Source organism: Urocitellus parryii, chromosome 8, assembly GCF_045843805.1.
Source record: "Urocitellus parryii isolate mUroPar1 chromosome 8, mUroPar1.hap1, whole genome shotgun sequence".
Classification (NCBI taxonomy): Eukaryota; Metazoa; Chordata; class Mammalia; order Rodentia; family Sciuridae; genus Urocitellus; species Urocitellus parryii.
In genome coordinates, this window is record NC_135538.1 from 122,859,372 (window position 1) to 122,870,201 (window position 10,830).

At 42.6% G+C, this 10,830-nt stretch overlaps 1 pseudogene; it reads left to right on the top strand.

Moving 5' to 3' along the window:
- Positions 1–1,794: 1,794 nt before the first annotated feature.
- LOC113201544 (leucine-rich repeat-containing protein 42 pseudogene) lies at positions 1,795–3,422 on the top strand (annotated as a pseudogene).
- Positions 3,423–10,830: the final 7,408 nt, after the last annotated feature.

The following is a 10,830-nucleotide window of genomic DNA, read 5'->3' on the forward strand; positions in this document are numbered from 1 at the left end:
CCATGTTCATGGGGGCGGGGGGAGGGGAGGGCACTAGTTTCTCTTCTCGAGTATCAAGAAACTTTTGACCAGTTGAAAACCACCATAGTCATCCTTTTGAACACAAATTTTTCATATTCCTTCCACATGCTCTGCTCTCCATTCAAGAAATCCAAAAGACTCATTTCGTCAAGTAATCAGTGTCAACTCCAAAGTCTCATCATCTGAATCAAGTTCAAGTACAGAGGAGTCTCCTAGAATGAACTCGTGTAAGTGCAGCTCTCCACATACAGTTCATGAAAACTCACCCTGTGAACTCTCTGCACCTGACAAATCTAGTATACAATGGTGGGGAACAGATGCTGGTCATAGGATGTTCTGGCTCCCATTGATATGAGGAGAAGTCTCCAGGGACTCAGAAATAGACAAAACCTGTAATATTTATTTGGACAACAATGGCACCTAAGGAGGTAAAACGTAAAATTTCTGTCTTTCTTTCTAATACACCCTTCCACTTTTAAAACCCATCCTTGTCCCAGGGCTTTTCTGACATGGAACTTTTGAAACAATTTTTTTTGTCCATCTTCTTTCAAAGATGGCTTTGGATAAAACCTATTTTCTTCTGTTATGGTTTAGATATGAGGTATCCCCAAAAGATCCTATGTGAGGCAATGCAATAATATTCATAGGTGAAATGTTACTATTATGAGAGCTGTAACTAGTGAGTGAATTGTTCCACTGAGAGGGATTAACTGGGTGGTAACTGTAGGCAAGTAGGCAGTAGGTGGAGAAGACAGGTTACTGGGGGTGGGGGGGGGCGGCATTTAGGATGTATATTTTTGTCCCTGGTGAATGGAGCCCCCCTCCCCCTCCCCCTCCCCTTCCCTCTTCTCTCTCTCTCTCTCTCTCTCTCTCTCTCTCTCTCTCTCTCTCTCTCTCTCTCTCCCCACTTCCGGATTGCCACATCCTGAGCTGCTTTTCTCCTCCATACTCTTCTGCCCTGGTGTCCTGACTCACCTCCGGCCCAAAGCAATGGAGTTGGTTATCAAAAGGCAGCCAGCACCTCATCAGGGTAATTTTTCCTGCTCAGGAGAGGATAAGCCACCTGAGAAAATAATATGGTATGAAGTAATTAATGAAGAAATAAGAAACAAAGTCAAAGAATAGGTTTTAAAAGCAGAGCACCTAAAAGAGTCTTTCAGTCCTGGTAGGAGCTGGAACAGAGCAGTTTAAAAATGGCTCTGAAGGGAGATCGAGGGAGGGTGGGAGGATGAGGATGTAGGGGTGTGGGAGGTGGTTTGAGGGTGGGGGTGGGGAGCCAGGGAAAGCTGTAGAGGCATGAGAGTCTTGGGTTCGGGGTTTAGGGTTCGGGCCGGGTGCGAGAGGAAGCAGCATTGGCTTGGGAGTAGGAGAGGGTCATGCGTGGGAATTGAGAAGGGAGCGAAGGACTGCAGTACCTGGGGAGGCAAAGGGGAAGGTGATTTGGGGGTGCACGGAGGAGGGGAGCTAGGAGAGGAATGGGGGAAAGGGTGGGGTCTTGGAAGCAGGGAAGAAAGTTGGGGCCATCGATTGTGAAGATGGGGATGGTGAAGCGTGAAGGAATGGGATTTTGAGGGTTGAGGACACAAGACTGGAGAGGAATGGAGAGGTTGGAGTCCGGGGAGAGGAAAGCCGGAGGAGAGGAAGGGAAGGACAGATGCTGAAGGACTGAAGAGATGTGGGTGGAATGGCGTAGAGACAGGAAGGGAAACCGGTGGATTGGGTCTTAGGACTAGGAGCCACGTTTTTGGAAGGGGTGCGGAAGGATTGAACGGGATGAGCTCTGAAGAGGGGGCAGATGAGCTGTGAGTGTGTGAAGGGGAAGGTTTAGGATTTGGGGGTGAGAAGCTGTAGAGTTGGTAAGAGTATCAAGATGTGGGAGAAATTAGTTTGCCCTTGAGGGAAAGTAGAGAGCTGGGTATGATGTGAGCCTCCAGAGCCTGTGGGAGGAAAGGGTATGGGTGAGAAGGCAGGTAGGAAAGGAAAAAAGAAGTAGTGGGGAGAATTGAAAATTGAATAATGTCGGTGACACAGAACAATGAGAGGGGGATTGTTTGTTGGTTAATGGTAATTTAGAACTGCTTTCTTTTTGAGTTTTTATGTTAGAAACTTTCTCAAAAATTATAATAAGCCAAACGTGTTTGCAGACTTGAAATGAAGGTCATGGGTTGACAGATGTTTTCCAGGTGTGGAATGTGGCTAATTTCTACCATGGCAGAAAGAAGGGAGGCCTCATTGTAACTCTATCCCCAAGGCCATTCAGACTGTCTCCCAAAGGCTTTTCTGTGGAGCTTTGCATGAACAGGGAAGACGATACTGCACAGAAAGAGAAGACTGATCATTTCATCTTCACATATACCCGGGAGGGGATCTTTGGTTTTCCCCCAAATCCCTCTTCAGCCTCGTCCTGGGCTTCATCTCTGACAATGTTAATCACATTGATCCCCTTATTGGCTTTCTTGAGCAAATTGCTGAAAAAACTGTTCTCTGCTGCTGAAGCCAGGCAGAAATTCACAGAGCCAGGTGCAGGGCTGAGGGCTTTACAGAAATTCACTGAGGCCTATGGAAGTCTGGTGCTGTGCTCTCTGTGCTTGCGAAATAGGTATCTGGTGATTTCAGAAAAACTTGAGGAGACTAAGTCTTTCCAGGAGCTGACTCACCTGGACCTTCCCTGTGGTAAGCTTGGAGATAAGCATGAACTTCTAGAACATCTCACCAACAAGGCCCTGTCCAGTGTAACTCAGCTCCTCCTGAAGGATCATTATTTATCTGATGCAGGAGTGCTGAAAACAACAGTACCAGTTCAAGGGATGAAAAGAGGTCTTGAGAACCTAACACTGCTAGACTTATCCTGTAACCCTGACGTTACAGATGCAGGAATTGGATACCTTCTTTCTTTTAGAAAATTAAACTGCTTAGATATTTCTGGGACAGGACTCAAGGATGTCGACGCTGTCAAACAGAAGCTCCAGACCCACATAGGCCTTATTCACTCCAAAGTGCCTTTGAAGGAATTTGATCATAGTAACTGCAAGACTGAGGGGCTGGGCTGACCACTTTCTTCTGCAGTGGGAACGAGTGACGGTGGAGGCCAAGAAACCCAGAAAAGTCCCCGAACCTCAAGAGGCAACTCAGTACTTCTATTGGAAGCAGGCTCTGATGGAAATCTTGAGGAAGTGTCCCCTGGCAGACTCCCACATGACCTCTTCTGGAAAACTACAGTTCTATAAAGAAAAAGCCCCATTGTTAAAACGTGAAGCCACAGAGAGACAAGAGTCAAAGAAGAGCAAGAATAGAGCTTTTGAGGGGTCAGAGAAGGAACAGAATAATTCTTCACAGTCTTCAAAGCAAAAATATGTATTTGTTTTGCTGTGGAAGACTGGGACTTATTAAATTCCTACTGACTGGCAGATACACGTTGAACTTTTCCCCTTCAGCTCTAATGGATGAGGAAAGGAGACTGATGATGACTTACTTTTTGTTTGAATTTATCTACAGTATTAGCGTAGCAAGCAGATATGTCTACTTTTGTGGTGGGGGAGGGGAATGCTATGGAAGTAGGTAATAATTTCTAATGTATATTTTCAATAGATAGTAATTTTTCAAATAAACCTTTATGCTGTCCTTAAAAAAATAGCTCTGACTATTTAAGGGAAAGCATCAAAAGCAGGGATAAGGTTTTAGAGGGTGGAGTCTTGCTTCATGGTGTCTTGCAGTCAGCAGGTTGATTAGCAACTTGACAAGCCACATGCATCTCTGAGGTGGCTAGGTGGCTGCAGCAGGTCACTCCATCTCAGGTGCTGTGCAGAACCAAGCAGAGATGAATAGGAACTCACATGTATCTGGGAAGTCTCAGCAGCAGGAGTGTCACTGGAAGTTCCCAGATACCAGATTGTCCTATTCAATTGCTACAATGCCAGTTTGGCCCATGCACAGTTCACAGATAGCTCTTGACTGTCTAAGCACAGAGATCTCTGAAACCCCAAAACACAAACTTTTCCTCCTTTATGTTGTTCTTGTCAGTTCTTTTGGTCATAGTGTCTCAGAGTTGAATAAAAACTTCCAATTTTGTACCAGACTAAGTTTGAAGGACTGCCCCCCCCCTCACTGAATTGGAAATAGATTTTTTTTTCTACTGAGAGAATGAAGCCTTTGAAGGCTAGAGCCCCGGATCCTGGGAGTCTCCAAAGAAGATGGAAGCAGAGATGCCCACTCAGGTCTGTCTCTCTGCAGGCTCACTAAATCTACTTAGGTACATTTCCTGTTCATAACACTTCCCAGCCTCGTCTTTAAAAATTAAGCTAATTTTGCGAGGCAGCCAGCACTTTTGATTTTCAGATGGAACTTTTGAAAAAATTATATTTTGTCCATCTTCATTTGAACCTGAGTTTGAATAAACCCATTTTTCTATCAATTTGATTTCAAAATTTCCTAGAGCAGAGAGCATTATGGCCTGGCTTCCTTCCTCCCAGGCAGTATTACAGCTGCCCAATAACAACTTGAGTCCTACCCTCTTCTTCCCAGAGTAGAATAGTTTGTGCTGCTTGCTAACAATCTGGCCTTTTTTGTGTGGGTTAATGGAGAGAGAGAGAAGGAGGAGAAGGAGAAGCGGAAAGAGAAGCAGAAGGAAGATCTCTTTTACTCATCTTATGGGGCACCAGTTTTATTGGTTTGGGGTGCACTATTTTCTTCCTTCCTTTCTTTTTCCCTTCCTTCCTTCCCTCCTCTCCACTCTTATAACCATATTTAGCCTCAATTATCTCTTAAAAACCTTGTCTCCAAGCATAGTTACATTGGGATTAGAACTTCAACAAAATTTTTTGGCCAGAAGGAGGGCTAGGTTGTACTCTGTCCTCCCCCAGGCCCTTGTTGTATGCAGAACATTCATCTATACAATATGCTCCCAAATCTTAATTCAGCACCATTTCTAGTGTTTTATGTCCATAATCTCCTCTAAATGTTATTTAAATTAGATATGGGCCAGACAGACACATGGTACAATTTGTCTTGAAGCAAATCTCTCTTCAGCTGTGATCCTGTGAAACAGACACTGCCAGGGCTCAGCTGGGCATCCTGACTCCTGGGCTCCAGGCAGCAACAGTCTGGCCTGTTGAAACTGCAGTGGGATCGCCCCCTTTGAGTTCTAGTTGGAGGCAGGTTTGTCCCCAGGCCTGTCCACTCTGATGGAGTGGTGGTTTGTGTTGGAGTGGGAGCCCTGATTTTCTACTGTAATGGAAATTCCCTTAAAACTTTTTCACTGTAATTTTATTAGTAGTTGTCGCGAGCTATCCATGGGTTGTGTGTATGAGCTATGCACATTTGAGTATATGAGGAGAGTGGTCATATGTTGCATGGTGATTGGGCTGTGTGACACAAAAATGCCTTTCCTCTTGCCCTGCCTATGATCCCACACAGCACCTGATATTGAGTGTGACTTGCCAAGATGTCAATCAATCACAAGACATCATCAAGCAAGACTCTACCCTTGGAAACTCTACTCCATGCCTTATTTGGGTGAAATATTCTATAGAATGTCTTCTCCCCAATAAATAGGGGGGTTTCGGGTATGCTCGCTCACTTGCCTCCCCTTGCTCCTCTTGTCCTCCAGTGTGGAGCTGACCCTTGAGGTCACCAAGCCATCCTGCCCTCATTCTTAGAAACTCATGTTCATGTGCTGCGTGGCTTCTTCACCATTCTCTTAGTTATTGACACAGCCAGCTCCTTTGAACCCAGCTCATCTTGCCAACCTGGCCAACTGGCGACAAGTGGTTGCTCTAGGACTTACTAAGAAACTTCTTCAGATTTATATTAACTTAATTTCAGCAAGATATGAAAAATTATTTTATTTGTTCTAACTAGTTATACATGGCAGCAGAATGCATTTTGATTCATTGTATACAAAAGAAGCTCAATTTTTTCATTTCTCTGGTTGCACACAGAGTTGCACCATACATTCGGTAATACAGGTAACTAGGGTAAAGATGTTCATCTCATTCCACCAGCTTTCCTATGCCCTTGCCCCCTCCCTCCCTTCCCTCCTTCCTTCCTGCCTGCCTGCCTTCCCTTTGCCCAATCATAGATCCTCCTTTCTTCCCATGCTGCCCCCATTATGGATCAACACCCACTTATCAGAGAGAACATTTGACCTTTGGTTTGGGGGATTAACTTACTTTGCTTAGCGTGATATTTTCCAACTCCATCCATTTACTTGCAAATGCCATAATTTTACTCTCTTTTAATATAGAGTAATATCTCATTGTGTGTGTGTGTGTGTGTGTGTGTGCATGCCACAATTTCTTTACTCATTCAAGTATTGAAGGGCATCTAGGTTGGTTCCACAGTTAAACTATTGTGAATTGAGCTGCTATAGTATGCTGTTTTTAAGTCCTTTGGGTATAGGAATGAGATAGCTGGGTCAAATGCTGGTTCCATTCCAAGTTTTCTAAGGAATCTCTATACTGCTTTCCAGAGTAGTTGCACCAATTTGCAGTGCCACCAGCAATGTATGAGTGTACCATTTCCCCACATCCTCACCAACACTTATTGTTGCTTGTATTCTTTTAAAAAATTTGTTCTAGTTAGATATACATGATAGCAGAATGCATTTCAGTTCATTGTACAAAAATGGGGCACAATTTTTCATTTCTCTGGTTGTACATGATGTAGAGTCATACGATTTGTGCAATCATACATGTACCTAGGGTAATGATGTCCTTCTCATTTCACCATCTTTCCTATCCCCATGCCCACTCCCCACTCCACTCCAGGCCTCAGTTCTTGTGCCCCCAGGAAAGAAAATTTAGAGTCAGAAATGTAAAACCAAGCAAGAGAATTTTATTATAAGTGAAAGTAAAGCTCAAGCAAAGAACACTCTCATGAGATAGAAAGGGGATCATCTCCCTGCAGAAAACAACAAAGGAAACTTGATACTACTTCCCAGTTTGTAACCATTTGATGTTTACAAGAAGAATGGGGGTCTACCTTCTACAATCTTCACCAATCTAATATTTAACTCCTCCTTCACATTGAGTATTGTAATTTTTAAACCTAGTTGGTCCTTTCAGTAACTGTCACAGCAACCATCCCATTCAGTGCATCTTCTTCCACAATTCAACCTTATTTAACACAGGTGCTGAGGTCAACAACCAGGCAAACTTTATTTTAGTTTTCATTTGTGCTACTAAAGAAATTTCCCTTCTGTTGCACATTGAGAGATTTATGGCTATAAATAAATCCTAACTTTACAATGATCCCAGTAGAACATATCAGTAGTTAGCCTCATAGATCTTTCCAAAATTGGCTCCCTTTGTTTCCTCCTCTTTATTTTCAGGGTTAGTATACCTGCTGTTTTTTCCTATGAGTTACTAGTTTATTTGTTGTTGTTAGTTTTGTGAAGTTTTTTGTGTTTTGTTTTTGGGGGGTTTTTTGATACTTGAATTGAACCCAATGGCACTTAGCCACTGAGTCACATCCTTAGTCCCCCACCTTTTTTTTTAATTTTTAAAATTTGAGTCAAGGATTCACTAAGTTGCTTGAGGCCTTGCTAAGTTGCCCAGGCTGGGTTTGAACTTGCTGTCTCCTCCTACAGCCTGACTGCTGCATATTTCTCTTTCTCTCCCTCTCTTTCCCTCAGATGATGAACACAGGCTTCAGTGGCCCCCACACTGCCTTCTACAAATGCCATTTTCAAGTCAGTAGGCTCTTTGGCCCTCTAGAGGGGCTATTTCTCACTTTCTCCTCTCTTCTCAAATCCCACTACTATTTGCCCACTCCTCACTCCTACAGGATGAACTTCTTTCTCTTTTCACTAGAGAAGAAATTAGGACTCAAGTAACAACCCATCACACCTCCCACACCAGAAACTGTCTCCATCTTCTTCCCATTGGTGATGATGGATGGGCTGTTGCTGTCTGAGGCCACCTCTGCACTTGGGAACAAGACTGGCCCCTCCTTCCCCTACATCATCTCTTCCCGCTCTGTGGCTCATTCATTCTTGCATTAATCATACTGCAATATCTCCCATTAAAACCAACACAGCTAAACTCAGTCAATAAAGCAAAATCCCTCCATAAAAATCTCCCACCTGTTCCTATGTCTCCCTCCCATTTCTGCTCTATTTCTCTGAAACACTTTATAGAGAGACATCTGAGTCCTTTCTCTCATGTTTTCTTTTTAAACATTGGATTTTTGTTTTTCTTTGGGGACCATGGACAGCATTTGAAAGGTCAAATACTTCTACAAGGCTTGGTAAAAAGACAAATGGCCTCAATCTTTCATGCAGCCCCATTTCCTGATCCCCAGAAGCACCCTACCTTACTTTGTTTGCCTGATGCTTTTATTGCTACCTCTGTGCCCCTAAACAGAATGCTAATAGGGCTTTTTCTTAGTTTTACAGTTTCATGTTGCACTTTTAGTGGAAAACTTCCATTCACATGCCCCTATCAGAGGACAATCATTTTATAATGTTTATTAGACCAATGGTGTTTTCATTATTTGGACTAAGGAAATGTTATTCACAACCAGGCTTGTAGTCTTCATTACTTTCATTGCCTAGAAGTTTTAACTTCACTGCAGTTAATAAGACCATTCTTTTTTTTTTTTTTTTTTTTGGCTTAGTTTTCATTTGCTTAGTTTCTATTGTACTCATTCCTGGAACTTTCCCAAACTCTTCCCCCATAGTGTCTGCTACAGTTTGAATGTGTGTTCCAAAGTTCTCATGTTGGAAACTTGATCTTCAATGTAGTGGTGTGGGTAGATGCAGCCTAAAGGGAGGTGGGTGAGTCTTCAAGGTGCTGCTCTCATAAATAGATCTTGACTGTTATCTTGAGAGTGGATTTGACCCTCCCGCTTCTCTTGCCCTCTCTCTTTCTCCTTCTGTTGCATGAAGAAACAACAGGAAGGCCCTAACTAGATGCCAGTGACTTGACCTTGGACTTTATAGCCTTAAAAACAGTGAGAAGATAAATTTATGTTCTTCATAATTTACTCAATATGTAGTATTCTGTTAGAGCAGCCAAATACACTAAGACAGTTTCCATGACTTTGTTCAAGCTTATCCAGGATTCCACCAACTTGGTCTTTGTGAAGGCACCTGTCCCAGAGCCCTCAATACTTCCAGACCTGTACTGGATGCCTGCACACCTAGAATAAGGCTGAGTGTGCAGCCCTACTCTGCATGATTACGCTACTGGAGTGACTCTGTACCATGTACAGTCAGAGAAATGAGAAGTTGTGCTCCATTTTTGTACAATGTATCAAAATGCATTCTACTGTCATGAATAACTAATTAGAACAACTAATAAAAGTTATTCATTTATATGAGCACTTTTTAATTTGTAAGAACTTCTTTTTGTTTTCTTTCTATATATAACTGTGCATAATTACTTGTTCACAAATACCATATCTTTTTATATGTTTCAGCAATTATTGAGAACAGTGGCAGAGGAACAAGCAAATAAGTTTGGACCAGTTGGGAGCATTCCACCGTTGGCTCAGAGGGGCAGTTCTCAAACAGATCTGTGGAATCCTTGGAGGTGCTCAGACTATTGCAAAGGATCCATATGATCAAAAAACATTATTATAATGTCACTAAAATATTATTCACACTAAAGGAAACCTTGGCAAGATGGAAGCTATGATACTAAACTGTAATGGTACTTATTGTATTCTTGAGTACCTTTTAATTGCAAAAAGGGGGGAAAAGTCAGTTCTCTTAAACATCTGGTTGAAGTATTAAAAATCTTTAATTTCATTAAATTACTATTCCAGAGTCCACATTGTAAAAACAATTGATAGCATAGGAAGTACACATAAAGCACTTCTATTACATTCCAGAATAAGAGTGTTTTTGTCAACAAAAGCCATTTGTTAGGTTGTATTGTTATGCCAGATTCGTGGGACCCCGATAGACCTCCAGGAGATGCAAGCACACAAGAGTCTTTATTGCAAGCTCAAGCCTGGACTCACAACCATTCCCAGTGCAGCTGTCCCAGGGAGTGAGTCCTGGTCCTTTGTTCAGTGAGATTTTATAGGTTTTGGGAGGGTACTCTATGCATCACAACATCACACAGCAAATCATTCCATACCATGGGAAAATCAAACAACAACTCTTAATATTGATTAGCACATTCACTGGTAGGAACAAGTTGGGTAGGGGTAATTGGCTAGTACAAGAGGGGGGTTCGTTTGAACTGATTGGTTTAGGCCACGAGGGGTGTACGTGCTAAACTACATGGTTTCCCAATATGTTATCAACCACCATAAATTACTTAGGGTTCATCTGGCATCCCAGGTATTTTCCCTGTCTCATGCTGATTGGAGGTTGCTAGGGGGGTTGCTATGGGTCCTCACCTAGCCTAACTGAATCAGGGACACCTGGCGCCACGGATCTCTCCTGTTATTTGCAGACAACTCAGCAGGGTGGGTATGTGCTTAGGAGTGTTCTGTGGGTTTTTCCAAGGACAAGGGTCACGACCCCTTCCTTAGGACAGGCCTTGAGGTAGAAGCTGCTGTTATTTGTTTATTTTTAAAAATGGAGTCACATTAGTTTCTCAGTATCAGCCATATTTTTTTGGAATATAATTTCTGCTTTTAAAAAATAAATGGCAAAAAAACTATTCTTTAGATTTCAATATTTGGCCAACATTCTAAAAAATGACCTGAGTCTGTCCCTTTGAGATAATCCGCAAACAGCAATATTTTCAACGACAAAGTAGGAAAATCTGAATTCACCACAATCACCTTGACAGACCCCCAAGTACCTACAAACCTTTTGGTGAAATCTGTGGTAACATCAACATATGACCTCTTGAT